Raw genomic sequence first — 16,784 nt, 5'->3', positions numbered from 1 at the left:
AATATGTAAACCCTAAACTCTACAGTATATAATTTAATAACGGGTAAAAAAGTAATGGTCCTGATATGCAACATCTGACATTCTAGGTTTGCATTCTGGTTCCCTTTCCTTCTTGCACTGTACTTCTTACTAGCTATAAAACATTTGTTAGTAAGGCATGTTTTAAGACTTTTACTTGGGCTACCAGTCGAATGACCTGTTTACCGCATAGAATGAGAAACGTTCGCAAATACGGCTCCATGATTTGTCACTGGTCTGCATAATGCCAAACTGCATTTGCTAAACTGCACTGTAATCCTTTCTAATAAAATTACATAGAAAAAGGAAAAGTCACAAAAGTGTACTTTGGGAGTACACCTCTAACAACCTTAGACTAATCAGAGTATGAATCATTACCAACTACACTCTGAATGCAGTCTTTAAAACTAAACTCCATGCTTAAAAAAAAAAACCCTTCCAGAGAGCACCCCCCAATCCCCTTTGCACTGCAAGTGTTTAATGCTCATTAGGTCTAGGGGTAGAGGAATTAGCTGTAATACTTATCTTATTTCACACTTCTGCAGACTTCTGGTGTCCATCATTTCTGTGGGTAGGCCCTCGCTGTCCTTCTATACAATGCAGGACTATTGGCCTTGGTATTGGTAAGTGATGAAATCAAAATGTGACCACCAGCCACACCATCATAGAGAAGAGGCTTATGGAAATTGGTTGCACAGCATGGGAGAAGTATTTAAAAGAGAAGTATGGCTTTTTTAATTTTCAAAAATCATACTTACTTAGGTGGATGCAGCATTGGGCCGACGAGGCATCTCTCCCCTGCCGGCTCCAAGACTGAGAACTGAGTGATCAAAGACCGCTGATCGCTTGGTTTTCAAAGCTCCATGAGCAGAGAGCTGGTGACTGGCAGTCACCGGCTCTCTGCTCTGCCCCCCCACACTCACTCGAGTTCTGGGCTATGGAGGGGGCGGGAGCAGTTGGCTCAGGCTCTCAGCAGTTCACTGAGAGGCTTAGCCAGGTGCTGATCCAGGGTTGTGGGCGGATCCCGATCATATTTTTGCGATCTTGCCCCAGCCTGGTCCAGCTCTGTGATGTCAGCTGACAGCGGGAAAAGCATTTCTGTGGACTCATCTGTCAGCCCAGCCCATTGTCTGTTGCTAAACCACTGAACTATTCTCACCCTTATGCTGGGTACACATGTAGAGTTTTTTTTCCCATTTAACCCAGTGGGCTCAACGAAAAAAAAAAAAAACTGAGAGGTCACCATACTGACTAAGCGATGTTCAGCACGATCCAGCATGCCCATTCGGCAGAAGCCGGTTGTGAGGGAGGTGTACACAAGGACCAAAAGTCATCCGGTTCCTGCCGAACCAACAGTTTGACCCGTTTGTACCCAGTCTTTTGTTTCTACACCATAAAGGCTAATCTTTCTATAGACTATCATAAGGATTAAGAGGGCTCATGTCACCCCAACACAAATGGCTATAAAACAAACCATTCACTCAAAAAAAAAAAAAAAAAAAAAACAACATTGGCCCTGGCCTCTGACGCTTCCAGAAAGCATGGGTGGCATCCCTGTGCCTACCAGAAGAGCTGGGAGCTACAATCAAGTGAGAATGCACTTTAACCCATTACAAAATCCATTCTCACAGGATTTCAAGCTCCAAGCACTGCCAGGAGGGCAAATGGTTTCTTTACAAAATGCCTTTTTAAGCTATTTGTGTTGGGAGGGCTGGGTGCTGGAAAAAAGTGGACCTTCCATTTGCTGTGGTCAGTTTCTATCTATTTACAGACTGAACTATCTAAGCTTATAGATCTTACACATTAGTTGTTTTGAAGGTCTGTGTCAAACACTTTGGCAAAGTACAAATATTCTATATTCACAGGTAAAAGGGGATTTTGCAAGCCATAATGGAATATTGCCTCAAATGTGGAAATCACCTAGCTGCCCGCGCAGAACACGTTTCATATGCCGTGCAATACAATGTATACAAAAGATACGCTACGCTAAGGTGAAAATATCAATCTGGAGATTATTTATGCATATGAGGTATACTGAAAATACCGCATAAGCGGCTTACCCAGCCACAGCAAGGCACAAAGGATATATATAAAAAAAAACAAGTGATTTAAAAGTGCAATGTGTAAATAATATACTAGATGTATACCATTAGAATGAGAGTAGCGATTGCTGAACTACTACCTGTATATATAATGGATGAAAAAATCATTTATATAGTCTGAAATTTACAGTGAAAAAAAAAATAAATAAATAAAAAAAAAAAAAATATATATATATATATATATATATATATATATATATATATATATATATATAAATATATCACAGTGATAAGTGCAAAATACAACAAAATGCCAAGTGCCACACAATGAGTGTGAATATCAAATCCAAGATATGGTACGTGACGTGATGATTAAAGTCCAATATATGAAAGAAATGCATGTAAAGTCCATAAAAAATCCAACGTGCGTGCATTAATCTTAGTGCTTAGTGCTCAGAATTCCATGCTCAAGTGCCATCCAGTGACCCCCGGGGACAGCCGCTCACCTCAGAGTGTGCGACTCAGCTGTGAGACTGAGTCTAAACACGCTTATGAGCCATCCCATGGCTCAGTGATGGAATCCAGATACACAGTTTTCAGCAGCAACTCCACAGTTAGGAATAAAGGAAAAGAAAAACTGGATAGTGTGATATCGTTTATAAATATTTATTACAATAAAAGCTCCCTACATTAGGGTACTCACATTTGCAAGGTGCGTGAGTGCACATTCTATATTCACAGGTACCTCTTTGTCCAAATTTCTTATTACTGCCTCAGAAAAAATATATTACAGTGTAAATTAATTAACTATTGTTTTTGCACAAAAATCACACGACTTTCACACGTTTTCCTAATAGGTTTCAATTGGGGAATGTGTGAATCCTGTATGAATCCTGAGTGTAAGTTGTGTGAATCGACCCCCTAGTGTTCTTTGTGCATCAAAACTTCAGGCTCTCCCCCTTTTGTTTGTTAAATTTCTGCCATTTGTAAATAGACGCTTTAAACCACAATTAAGTCCTCATGCACACGGACGTTTTTACAGCTGCTTTTTTGAGCTTTTTTTGCAGCTTAAAAAGGCCTGTCTATGTTAGTCTATGGCTTCATGCCCACCTAGGCGTTTTTGAGCTGCAAGTGGCATAGGCGTTTTTAAGCTGTAAAAAAAACCCAGGACCAGTGGGTTCTGAGAGACGTTTTTCAGCTGTAAAAACGCTCTAACGCTGAAAAATGCTCAAAAACGCTCAAAAACGTCATTCACCAACATTTTTTAGCGTTTTTGATCCATTGAAAAAAAAAAAAAAAAAAATTTTGAAAAAAAAAAAAACGCTCAAAAACGCTAACGCGGAAAAACGCTCAAAAACGCTAAAAAACACTAAAAAACGCTATTGCAAAAACGCTGAAAAAAGCTGAAAAAAGTTTTAAAAAATCACTGCAAAGATACTGGCGTTTTCATAACGTTATTTTAACAGCCTGTGTGCATGAGGGCTTAGTTTTGCATTTAGATTGTTTATATTATTCTGGAGTTGAGTTGGGTTGTAATGTTTATTTGTAACAAAGTAATTTCATCCAATCTACTCATAAGCTTTTCCCCAGCACATTACTTTATTTCAGGTACTTTAGTGTATAGGTTGTTTTCCAATAAAAAGTCAGCCCAGCGCTTTAGAAACTTAAATTCATACCTTTTATACCAAGAGTTTGACCATGCATGTATTTCTCTAAGCTTCCACTGTCTTTCCTGTAATGTGAAATATTCAAAAGCATTCAAAAGCTAAGCCTAAAAGAGGAACTGCAGTCTGCTCACATAATTTGTAATAAAACATCTTTCCCATTCTGAAGCTTCCCTCCAAGCACTTTGCATATTATTTTATATATATATATACTGTGATTCTGTACTTGCCAAATATGCTGCAGAAATCTCCCTCCACTGAGTCTGGCTGCAACCATTTTAACTGTGGGCAGCTGAAGCTGCTGCCTGTTCACTTCCTGGATTTACACATCCCTCCAGCTCTCATTGGCCCTCTTATGACTTATCCCCCCTCCCTTCCTAGCAAACCCTCACAAGAGAGAGAGAACTGTGCATGATGTCATAAGCTTAGGCTTTTTTCCAGATAAGAAACAGGAAGTGGGCTGTATAAGGTGTTTACTGGCAGAAAACAAAAAAATTACTATCCAAAGTTAAAACAACAAGGGCAGAAGATTTAATAGATGGAAAGATGAAAAAAATTACTGAAGGTCCGCTTTAACCACTTGCTACCCAGGCCAATTCTGACACTTCACTCCTACATATAAAAATCATCATTTGCTAGAAAATTACTCAGAACCCCCAAACATTATATATGCTTTTTTAGCAGAGATCCTAGGGAATAAAATGGTGGTTGTTGCAACTCTTCATCTTTAGGGTATTTGCGCAGTAATTTTTCAAATGTGTTTCATGCATAAAAAAAAAGATGTTACGCCGAGTAAATAGATACCTAACATGTCACGGTTTGAAATTGTGCACACTTGTGGAATGGCGCCAAACTTCAATACTTAAAAATCTCCATTAGCGGCCCTTTAAAATCTTTTACAGGTTACCTGTTGAGCATTACAGAGAAGGTCTAGCTCTAGAATTATTGCTCTCGCTCTAACGTTCGCAGCGATACCTCACGTGTGGTTTGAACGTCGTTTACATATGTGGGCTTGACCTATGTATGCGTTCGCTCCTGGGCGTAGGGAGTTTACTTTTTGTTAATTGTTTATTTTACTTTTCTATTTTGACACTTTTTTACTTTTTTTTATCACTTTTATTCCTATTACAAGGGATGTAAACATCCCTTGTAATAGGAATAGTGCATGATAGGTCCTCTTTACAGCGAGATCTGGGGTCATTAAGTCCCCAGATCTCACTTCTAGGCTGGGAAGCCTGGAAAAAAAAAAAAGAAAAAAAAAAATGATCCTGGCTTTCCAGCCGAAGAGGCTCCATTTTTTCAAATGCAGAGGCCAGGCGTGACATCATAACATCGCGCCCAGCCTCCAAAGGATCAAAGAAATGTTCGGGGGCCATCTTGCCCACCAGATTCTGTATGGTAAACTTCTGGCATGGACCGATTCCTTCTCCCTCTTGCCGATCCTATGGGCGAGCAGGGAGAAGCACCGGAGGGAGGGGGGCACCCCCTCCCATTGCCTGTAAGAATAATCAAACGGCTAAAAAAACGATTAAAAATTGGTATGTTTAAAAAAAAAAAAAAAAAGCTAGTATATGTAACTGAATCTTTCCTTTCTTTAGTTTACTGTAATCCACTGAATAGCAAAGCTGAGATGGGAATAGCAAGCACCAACAATGAAATCAAATTAGATCACACGGTACTGTATTTATTACACTGTAAGCTTGCTGACAAGAGAAAGCAGAGCAATGTGTTGACAAACACTGACTCGACTCTGACTGCCGAAACACTAAAGTATATATAGTATGGAGAGTCTAAGGTATATCCAGAACTTAAAGTATATGTGAACCCTTCATTGTTGGTGCTTGCTATTCCCATCTCAGCTTTGCTATTCAGTGGATTACAGTAAACTAACGAGATGAAAGATTCAGGTACATATACTAGCAGTTTTTTTTTTTTTTAACATACCAATTTTTAATCAGTTTTTCGATTTCGCAAAGTGTCTGAGTACTTAGGACCATGTGATATTTCAGTTTTTCTTTTCTAATAAATCTGCAAAAATGTCAACAATTCTGTGTTTTTCTGTCAATATGGGGTGCTGTGTGTACATTAACCGCTTGCCGACCGGCGCACGCCGATGTACGTCGGCAGAGCGGCACGGCTGGGCAAATGGGCGTACCTGTACGTCCATTTGAATTTCCCGCCGTGCCCGTGCGTGCGCGCCGGCCGGCAGCTCCGTGAGTCGGTTTGCGGGTCCCGTGGACTCGATCGCCGCGGGGATACCCGCGATCGCCTCACGGAGCGGATGAACGGGGAGATGCCGTTGTAAACAGCATCTCCCCGTTCTGCCTAGTGACAAGTGTCACTCGATCTCTGCTCCCTGTCATCGGAGCAGAGATCAGTGACCTCACCCACACAGCCCATCCTCCTACAGTTAGTAATAACTCCCTAGGACACACTTAACCCCTCCCCGCCCCCTAGTGGTTAACCCCTTCACTGCCAGTGTCATTTACACAGTAATCACTGCATTTTTAATCGCACTGATCGCTGTATAAATGACAATGGTCCCAAAAATGTGTCAAAAATGTCCGACATGTCCGCCATAACGTCGCAGTCACAATAAAAATCGCTGATCGCCGCCATTACTAGTAAAAAAAAATGTATTAATAAAAATGCCATAAAACTATCCCCTATTTAGTAAACACTATAACGTTTGCGCAAACCAATTAATAAACGCTTATTGCGATTTTTTTTACCAAAAATATGTAGAAGAATATGATCGGCCTAAACTGAAGAAAAAAAATGTTTTTTTTATATATTTTTGGGGGATATTTATTATAGCAAAATGTAAAAAATAATGTGTTTTTTTCAAAATTGTCGCTCTTATTTTGTGTATAGCGCAAAAAATAAAAATAGCAGAGGCGATCAAATACCACCAAAAGAAAGCTCTATTTGTGGGAAAAAAAAGGACGTCAATTTTGTTTGGGAGCCACGTTGCACGACCGCGTAATTGTCAGTTAAAGCGACGCAGTGCCGAATCGCAAAAAACGCTCTGGTCAGGAAGGGGGTAAATCCTTCCGGGGCTGAAGTGGTTAATGAGGAAAAAAATGAACTTAAATGATTTTAGCAAATAACTGCAATATAATAAAGAGTGAAAAATTTAAGGGGGTCTGAATACTTTCCACCCCCCCCTGTAGATCTATACACATAGATATATATCTAAGTATACACAGTAGACAGGTGCATCTCAAAAATTAGAATATCAAAAAATTAATTTCAGGAATTCAATTTAAAAAGTGAAACTCATATATTATATAGATTTATTGAACACAGGGTTATATATTTCAAGCATTTTTCTATTAGTTTTGATGATTATAGCTTACAGCTAGTGAAAACTCAAGATTTGAAAACTGGCTACAGGGGCAAGTTCAGAGGGTAGCGATAAATGTACTCGGAATGGTCTGGGGTGGAAAGTGGGGTCCCCCAGGGTTCTGTCCTGGGACCTATCCTATTTAATATATTCATAAACGACCTGGAGGATGGGATAAATAGCTCAATCTCAGTATTTGCGAACGATACAAAGCTAAGCAGGGCAATAACTTCTCCACAGGATGTGGAAACCTTGAAAGAAGATCTGAACAAATTAATAGGGTGGGCAACTGCATGGCAAATGAGGTTTATTGTAGAAAAATGTAAAATAATGCATTTGGGTGGCAAAAACATGAATGCAATCTACTCACTGGGGGGAATCTAAAATGGAAAAGCACCTGGAGGTCCTAGTAGATGACAGGCTCGGCAATAGCATGTAAGGCCAAGCTGCTGCAAGCAAAGCAAACAGAATATTGGCATGCATTAAAAAGGGGATTAACTCCAGAGATAAAACGATAATTCTCCCACTCTGCAAGACTCTGGTCCAGCCTCACCTGGAGTATGCCGTCCAGTTCTGTGCACCAGTCCTCAGGAAAGATGTGCTGAAACTGGAGAGGGTCCAGAGAAGGGCAACAAAACTAATAAAGGGACTAGAGGACATTAGTTATGAGGAAAGGTTACGAGCACTGAACTTATTCTCTCTGGAGAAGAGACGCTTGAGAGGGAATATGATTTCAATGTACAATTACCGTACTGATGACCCCACAATAGGGATAAAGCTTTTCCGCGAAAGGGAATTTAATAAGACATGCGGCCATTCACTAAAATTAGAAGAAAAGCGGTTTTACCTTAAACTGCGTAGAGGGTTCTTTACTGTAAGAGCGGTGAGGATGTAGAATTTTCTTCCACAAGCAGTGGTTTCAGTGGGGAGCATCGATAATTTCAAAAAACTATTAGATAAGCACCTGAACGACCACAACATACAGGGTTATACAATGTAAGGCCTCTTTCACACGAACGGACCATTCAGGTCCACCTGTCAGTTTTGTCGGCGGACCTGAACGAGCGTTCCATGTAAGGCTATGGAGCGACGGATGTCAGCGGTGACATGTCCACTGACGTCCGATCCGCCAAATTCAGACAGATTGCCCTACGTTCACATCCGTCCCTGGCGGATCGGGTGAGATCTGACGAAAACGGACATGATGTCTGTTTTCATCTGATCTCTCCATAGCGACCAGCGGCACTCGACAAGCCCCTCCCCGCTCAGCGAGCAGAGAGGGACCTGTCATCAGCCGGCTCAGTGGAGATCAACGGAGAGATCTCCTGCTGAGCTGGCGGACAGAGGCGGACTCCGTGGCAGCGGATCCGCCTCGTGTGAATGAGGCCTTATACTCACATAAAATCACACACATAGGTCAGACTTAATGGACTTTTGTCTTTTTTCGGCCTCGCCTACTATGTATTAACTCGCCTACTATGTTCAATATTGTAAACTCAAGGTGTCACACTCTAATCAGCTAATTAACTCAAAACACCTGTAAAGGTTTCCAGAGCCTTTAAATGGGATCTGTCTGGTTCAGTATTTATTTATTTTATTTATTTATTTCAGGTACTTATATAGCGCCGTCAATTTACGCAGCGCTTTACATATACATTATACATTCACATCAGTCCCTACACCCTCAAGGAGCTTACAATCTAAGGTCCCTAACTCACATTCATACATAGGTTATATAATCATGGTGAAGACTGCTGACTTTACCGTTATCCAGAATACAGTTGTTGACACTCTCCACAAGGAGGGTAAGTCACAAAAGGTCATGGCTAAAGAAGCTGGCTGTTCACAGAGTGCTGTATCCAAGCATTAATGGAAAGTTGAGTGGAAGGTAAAAGTGCAGTAGAAAAAGGTGCACAAGCAACGGGGATAATCGCAGCCTTGAGAGGATTGTGAAGCAAAGGCATTCAAGAATTTGGGGGAGATTCACAAGGAGTGGACTACGGCTGGTGTCTGTGCTTCAAGAGCCACCACACACAGACGTATCCAGCACATGGGCTACAACTGTTGCATTCCTTGTGTCAAGCCACTCCTGAACCAGAGACAATGTCAGAAGCGTCTTACCTGGGCTAAGGAGAAAAAGGACTGGGCTGTTACTCAGTGGCCCAAAGTCCTATTTTCGGATGAAAGTAAATTTTGCATTTCATTTGAAAATCAAAGTCCCAGAGTCTGGAGGCACAGAATCCAAGTTGCATGAGGTCCAGTGTGAAGTTTCCACAGTCAGTGATTATTTGGGGGGACATGTCATCTGCTGGTGTTGGGCCACTGTGTTTTATCAAGTCCAAAGTCAGCATAGCCCTCTACCAGGAAATTCTAGAGCACTTCACACTTCCCTCTGTTGACCAGCTTTATGGAGATGCTCATTTCATTTTCCAGCAGGACTTGGCACCTGCCCACACTGCCAAAAGTACCGATACCTGGTTTAATGTTCATGGTATCACTGTGCTTGATTGGCCAGCAAACTCGCCTGACCTAAACCCCATAGAAGAATGAGAGACACCAGACCCAAAAAGGCAGATGAGCTGAAGCCAACATTTCTGTATTAAAAATCTTTTTTTTTTATTGGTCTTGTGTAATATTCTAATTTTCTGAGATACTGAATTTTGGGATTTCACTAGCTGTAAGCCATAATCATCAAAATTAAAAGAAAGAAATACTTGAAATATATCACTCTGTGTATAATGAATCTATATAATATGAGTTTCACTTTTTGAATTGAATTACTAAAATGTGCAAGTGTGTACACATGAACTTTAATTGCTTCCCAGTCTTAGTCCATAGGGTTCAATATTGAGTTGGCCCACCCTTTGCAGCTATAACGGCATCAACTCTTCTGGGAAGGCTGTCCACAAGGTTTAGGAATAGGTCTATGGGAATGTTTGACCATTCTTCCAGAAGCACATTTGTGAGGTCAGGCACTGATGTGGGCAAGAAGGCCTGGCTCGCAGTCTCTGCTCTAATTCATCCCAGTCCAGTTAAGTTCCTCTGCCCCAAACTCGCACATCCAGGTCTTTATGGACCTTGCTTTGTGCACTGGTCCAAATCATTTGGTGGGGGGGGGGGATTATGGTGTGGGGTTTTTTTTAGGGGTTGGGCTTGGCTCCTTAGTCCTCCCTTCCAGTGAAGGGAACTCAACGCGTCAGCATACTAAGACATTTTGGACAATTTCATGCTCCCTACTTTATGGGAACAGTTTAGGGATGGCCCCTTCCTGTTCCAACATGACTGCGCACCAGTGCACAAAGCAAGGTCCATTAAGACATGGACGAGCGAGTTTGGGGTGGAGGAACTTGACTGGCCTGCACAGAGTCCTGACCTGAACCCGATAGAACACCTTTGGGATGAGTTAGAGTGGAGACTGTGAGCCAGACCTTCTCGTCCAACATCAGTGCCTGACCTCACAAATGCGCTTCTGGAAGAATGGTTAAACTATCCCATAGGATCACTCCTAAACATTGTGGACAGCTTTCCCAGAAGAGTTGAAACTGTCATAGCTGCAAAGGGTGGGCCAACTCAATATTGACCCCTATGGACTAAAACTGGGGTGCCAGGGCGTGGCCTAGCGCATGGAGCTGTGAGACACAGATCGCGGCAGCTCCCGTTCCCGACGGCTCTCACAGGGTCAGATCTCCCCCATCACCGCCTGCACAGCCTCCAAAACGCCCAGATGGGTAAAGGAAAACCCAAGGATCCCGCCGAGACCGAACGCAGGGCGATCTAGGCCGGTTTGTGACCTGGGCATCTGCGGCTTTCCTCAGCCAGGGGAAATCCAAGATGGCAGCGGCACCTCCATCCCCGGCCTGCTCTGAGCCAACAGACATGCAGGTATGCTCCAGGGGCCATTCAGCCTCTCTTACTGACTTTGAGTCCCCCTCCTGCAGTTCTCACAGCCCACACCATCTCTCACAAACTTCCCTGTGCTCTGGGGATGGATGGGACATGGAGTGGCAGATGCAATCTATGCACAAATACTTGCGATCTCTGCCCACTAAAAACGATTTTGAGCATTATGTCTCCCGCATGGAAAAGACTTATAGAAAGGAGATTAATGAACTTAAGAGAGATCTGGGGACACGCATGGAAGACGTAGAAAACATTGCTGATGACATTTGTAACATGCTGCAATCCCATGAAGAGACTCTTAACTCCCACACTGTCTTGCTGCAGCAGCTTATGTATCACCAAGATGACATCGAGAACCATAATAGACGGAACAATATCAGGTCCTGTATTGTAAGTTATTCCTGCGCTGCTGTAGGAGAGAGATATAAAAAAGGAACAGCTGCAAGCACCGAATGGGGTCAAACGAAGCCCATAGATAAACAGAAAGAAGTGGGGGTGGGTGCTGCGCTATCCAGATGGAGTGAGAGAAATGCTGCTAAAGGTAGCAGTATGAGGTAAATGCTGCAGTCAAATGGAAAATGAAGGCTGCGAGCTACAAGATCATGTATGATACGATGAAGTATAGAAATACTTAATAATAGAGGGCAGTCCCAAGTACATGTACAATATCTAAAGGACAGTGCAAAAGGGATAATGTGCAAAATCATAAATGATCACATTTTATATTAAACGCTAATGTGCAGACCTGAACGTAAATATAAGTCCCTATATGTGCAAAAAAACAGCAATAAATATGCAAAGACCACAAAAATTATATAAAACAGCAAACTAGTTGTGCAAATAAATCATAAAATCATGAGTGATAATGAAGCAATATGTGCAGCTCTAGGCATAAAGTGCAAATAAATGAATGTGCAAACCACAGCAATAAGTAAAATTTCCTGTGAACCGTGCAAAATCGCATAAAAAGTGCAAGGTGGTGTGTGACATACACACTCCAATCACATCGCAATCAAAAAGGTGCCACAGTAATAAATCAATTGAAATAAATCTGAAACAATCCAAAAAAAAGTCCAAGCTTCAAACAGACATGTGCACCAGTAAGAAACTGGAAATGCTAAAATGTTCAGTGATGATAATCCTTCCTAAAATAAAAACAGTCCAATGTGCAAAATAGCAGAGTGGGGTGCCAGAGAAGAGAGGGTGTATATCCTCTTCATGCATAAAACACACTCAAGTGAGCAGTGGCCCCTTACCTTGCAGTAATGGGAAAACCGCATAAAGGCAAATGCAGGTGGGGGTTATCACTCCTTGGGATCCCTGGACCATAGTAGGTGCTTTCTCTGTCTTCCGCTCCTGCCACTGCAAACTGCAATAGAAGCCACACCACGCATGGTCCAGGGATCCCAAGGAGTGATAACCCCCACCTGCATTTGCCTTTATGCGGCCTTCATTTTCCATTTGACTGCAGCATTTACCTCATACTGCTACCTTTAGCAGCATTTCTCTCACTCCATCTGGATAGCGCAGCACCCACCCCCAATATCAGGATCCGTGGCATCCCCAAAAAGGTAGAACACAAAGACATAGCAGGGGCAGTCACTGCCATCTTCAACCAACTTCTCCTGCAGCCTAAGGACACCCCCATTGAACTGGACAGAGTGAACTGGACAGAGTACTTTACCCATGACACGCTCTGCAGGGTACATTTTTACAAGGTTAAATAGGAGATTATGAGAGCCACCAGCACACAGGATTCCATCCGGCTGAATGATACCCCTGTCATGCTGCTACCGGACCTCTCTCGCCAAACGTTGGCCATGAGACCTGCTCTTAAACCACTCATGTCCCTACTCCAAGAGAGACAGATCAAGTATCAATGGAGGTTCCCTTTTCAATTACGGGTTCATCATGAAGGCAAGACAGCCCTTTTTCGCACCCTGGGAGACCTACCACGGTTCCTGAGCACGCTGGAGTTACCTCAAGTCGCCCTGCCCGACTGGCCCCTCCCACCCACCACCCCAGGTCTCCCATTCCAACTGCAATGGCAGAAATCTGGCAAGAATAAGCGCCCAAGAAGCACATCTCAGAAACCCCCAGATGATTGACTCTCTTATGGCTCTTTTTGAGCACACACCTTTACCCTGCCATAGGGTTTACTCCAATTGTTCCGGCACAGGACATTCACCCCCCACCAGAGGTTTGATGGGACAGACGTTCGCTTTCACCTGAGAGATCCCCATGCTAACACTGTTTAAAACAGAAACCCCCCCCTTTTACTGTTGTTCCCCCCTATATCTGTCCCTTCTCAGGTTCTCTATCATGGGGAGCTCCCCGGGGTCCCCTGTGTACTACCAAACTGTGTGTGGAGGTGTCCACCTTAAGTTGTGAATCTGTGCCCAAAAGTTCTTACTAAGTTACAAAAGTTTTATGTTGATGGTTTATTTTAGTCTAGCAACAATTAATGTAACCCCAGAGACCCCGGGACCGGGAGGCACTCCGTGTGCCTACCACGTTTACCCCCTTTAGGACCGACAGTGCTTGAGTAAGCACTGTACTTTTCTTAGCCTGTTCTACATTTTAGCAATGTTAAAGTGGATGTAAACCCAATGTCATCCTTTCTAAACTACTGCCATAGGGGTTATCTATAAGGATATACATGCCTCCTGCATGTATCTTTACCTGTCAAATGTCTCCCCTCTGTCTGCAGATTCTGTGGGTGGGTCTGTTGTCTGGAACTCGGTAGGTGGAGTCGTGATGTCAGTAGACTCCCCGCCCACCTCTACACTCCCCTTGTCAATATACATTTCTCCTGTGTATTTCTAACACTGAATTTCTGCTATGATGTCTAACATCCATTGAAAAGACAGGAAAGTAACCACATGACTTCAGCATGCCAAATCATGGTGAGGTGTGGAACAGCCAATCCTTGCAGAGCTGCTGAAGAAAGGAGTGGGGGTGGGAATTCAAAAATAATGCATGTCTTAGGCTAGTGCACGAGATATGTAAATCAACTGTCACTCACAGCAAGGGGGAGTATTTGACAAAGTTTTTCTCAGTTTGTCAAGATTTCTCTCACTGAACAATAAAAGAGGATTGCTCAGAAATGGATTAACTCTGTGTGGCAAGACTGGGCTCAAATGATAGGAAATCTTATACTGTACACTATGATCTATAAAAAAAATGGGTTTACATCCACTTTAAGCTATTCACTCTATGATTCAATACTGCCACCCAGTGGCCTGTAGATTTTTTTCTCTCTCCTATCTCCTGTGATGGTTTCCGTCTCTTACAGCACCACCTCTTCTCTCCCTCTTTTTCTGAAGACGATTCTCATCCACTCTTCACGCATTCCTTGCTGCTCCTCTCCCCTCTTTGCTTTCTTCCCTTTCCCTACACCCCTTTCTTTCATCCTCACCTCTACCAAAACCAAGCAGACCTTGTTACTAATGCAGATTAGATTTGCTGTTATTTCCTCTCCATATTGCCATGATGCCGCTTGACCACATAACCCTATCTTCCTTTAACTGCAGGGGCTTCAACACTCCTGAGAAGTGCAGCCAGATATTATACCATTTCCACAAGGCCAGAACTCAAATTTTACTCCTGCAGGAGACCCATTTCAGGGGTTCGGAGATTCCGACCCTTAATCATTATTACCAACAATGGCATCATCGCACGAACCCGCAGGCAAAATCCAAGGGGGTATCCATAGCCTTTCACAAATCATTCCACCATGAAGTATTAGACTCCCTGGTTGACCCCCTAGGCCGCTATATATTCCTCAAACTAAAATCTAACTCTTCTATTTTCACAGTGGTTAAAGTATATGGACCAAATCAAGACCAGGGGAGCTTCTTATCCGTGGTTCTGAACAAGTTACTTTCTTTTGGCGGTCCTTGTTTCATTCTAGGTGGCGACCTCAATGTGGCCCTTTCTCCAGCCGTGGACACCTTCTTGGGTAAGTCCTCCATATCCCACACCGCTCTCACACACATAAAATCACTCCTACACTCCGCACAATTGGTGAATTTGTGGCGAGTGCAGCACCCATTCGAGTTTCCCAATTTCTGCTTGACATCCCGCTTAAAGCTTCCCTAGGTAATATACTATGGTCTGATCATGCCCCTGCACACCTTAGTCTAGCCCATCCCCCGACATCACGTAGAACATTCTCGTGGCGTCTAAACGACAATTTGCTGAAGGACACCCTGTGTGTTGCGGCAGTTGAGCAGGCGATTCGGGACTTTATTCAAGACCATCAGACTGACGACACCAGCCCTCTAACTAAGTGGGAGGCCCTAAAATGCGTACTCAGGGGGACTCTTATACAACACGGCTTCCGCTTAAAGAAAGCTAGGTCTGCTCATATCACCCGACTATTGTCCACCATAAATACACTTGAACTTGCACATAAGCGTGACTCAGACCCAGCGACATATGTTGACCTCTCTAACGCACGCAGAGAACTGCTCCGCATTTTGGATGCCAACTCCCTCATAGCTAGGGATCGGGGACGCAACCGGCACTACATGCTGGCCAACAAATGTGGACAACACCTAGCAAGGGTTCTTCACCCTCGTCCCCCACGTCGACCCATCCAACACATCTGCACTGCAGACCACCAAAAAATCAGCAGTACAAACGGTATATCGGACACCTTCCAGCGTTATTACACTAACCTATACAACCTGCCTCCACTGACCACGTCAACCCATACCGGAAACTTACACCTTTCCAACATGAGGGATTACATTGCAGATACGGCCCTACCACAGATAGCCGCTGAGCAGGCAACTGATTTGGATAACCCCCTAACGGTAACACAATATATTGCCGCTATTAAGAGTTTGAAGGCCGGTAAATGCCCAGGCCCTGACGGGTTCCCTCCTAGGTTCTATAAGTCATTTACCCAGTCCCTCGCTCCGCTAATGTCCACAGCATTTAATTCTATAGACGATACCCACCTACCCTCCTGTAATCTCCTGTCCGCTAACATATCGGTCATACCCAAGCCAGGCAAAAACCCCTCTCAGTACAGTAGTTACCGGCCGATATCGCTCCTCAACCTCAACGTTAAACTCTACGCAAAGGTATTGGCAAACCTTTGGGATTTGTCCTTGGTCATGAGGCCCTGGTCCCGCCTTTGTATCCAAGGTTATGGCGCTATACACTCGCCCATTGGCATCGGTCCTGGTAAACGGCTCTTCCGCCACGCCCTTTCAGATCTCCAATGGCACCCGACAGGGTTGCCCCTTATCGCCCCTACTTTTTGTTCTTGTAATAGAACACTTAGCCCAGGGCATTAGACATAACACATCTATAGTAGGGATCCAGACACCCTCTTCCGACCATAAACTCTCACTCTACGCAGACGACCTTCTGATCTACATCCAACAACCGCACACATCCCTCCCTTCTCTCATGCAGGAGTTCCACAGGTTTGGGGAACTTAGCAACTTTAAGTTAAACATGTCTAAACCTGAGGCCCTTAATATATCCCTACCGCACACGACTCTCACCCGAATACAGGCTAACGTTCCCTTCCAATGGAGCTCCAGGAGTATCTCCTATCTGGGGATAACAATCTCCTCTGACCTATTGGAGCTTTATGCTCTCAACTACCTCCCTTTATTGACTCGGCTCCGGAAGGAATTAGATGCCTGGAACATCACGCCACTACCTTGGTTTGGTCGCATTAATACATTAAAAATGGACACCCTCCCTAAACTGCTTTATTTGTTTCAAACCGTGCCTATCTCAGTCCCTAAACGTTTCTTTACTCCCTTGCGATCAATTTCCATACGTTTCATT

General features: G+C 43.4%; 1 protein-coding gene across 2 annotated transcripts in view; it reads left to right on the top strand.

Annotated features, from left to right (window-relative positions):
• Positions 1-16,784, top strand: part of NTMT2 (N-terminal Xaa-Pro-Lys N-methyltransferase 2) — a 197,421-nt gene that overhangs the window by 20,381 nt on the left and 160,256 nt on the right. Inside the window, exon 1 of one of the 2 annotated variants that reach the window (XM_073591420.1) lies at positions 14,805-14,931. The exons of the other annotated variant lie outside the window; for it this stretch is intronic. The gene's annotated coding sequence lies outside the window, so the exon portion shown is untranslated. Of the gene's footprint in view, positions 1-14,804; positions 14,932-16,784 lie in introns of those variants that run through there. 2 annotated transcript variants of the gene reach the window in all.

This window comes from Aquarana catesbeiana, linkage group LG07, assembly GCF_042186555.1.
Source record: "Aquarana catesbeiana isolate 2022-GZ linkage group LG07, ASM4218655v1, whole genome shotgun sequence".
NCBI lineage: Eukaryota > Metazoa > Chordata > Amphibia > Anura > Ranidae > Aquarana > Aquarana catesbeiana.
The sequence above is the reverse complement of the archived record's forward strand: the minus strand, read 5'-3'. Positions and strand labels throughout refer to the sequence as shown.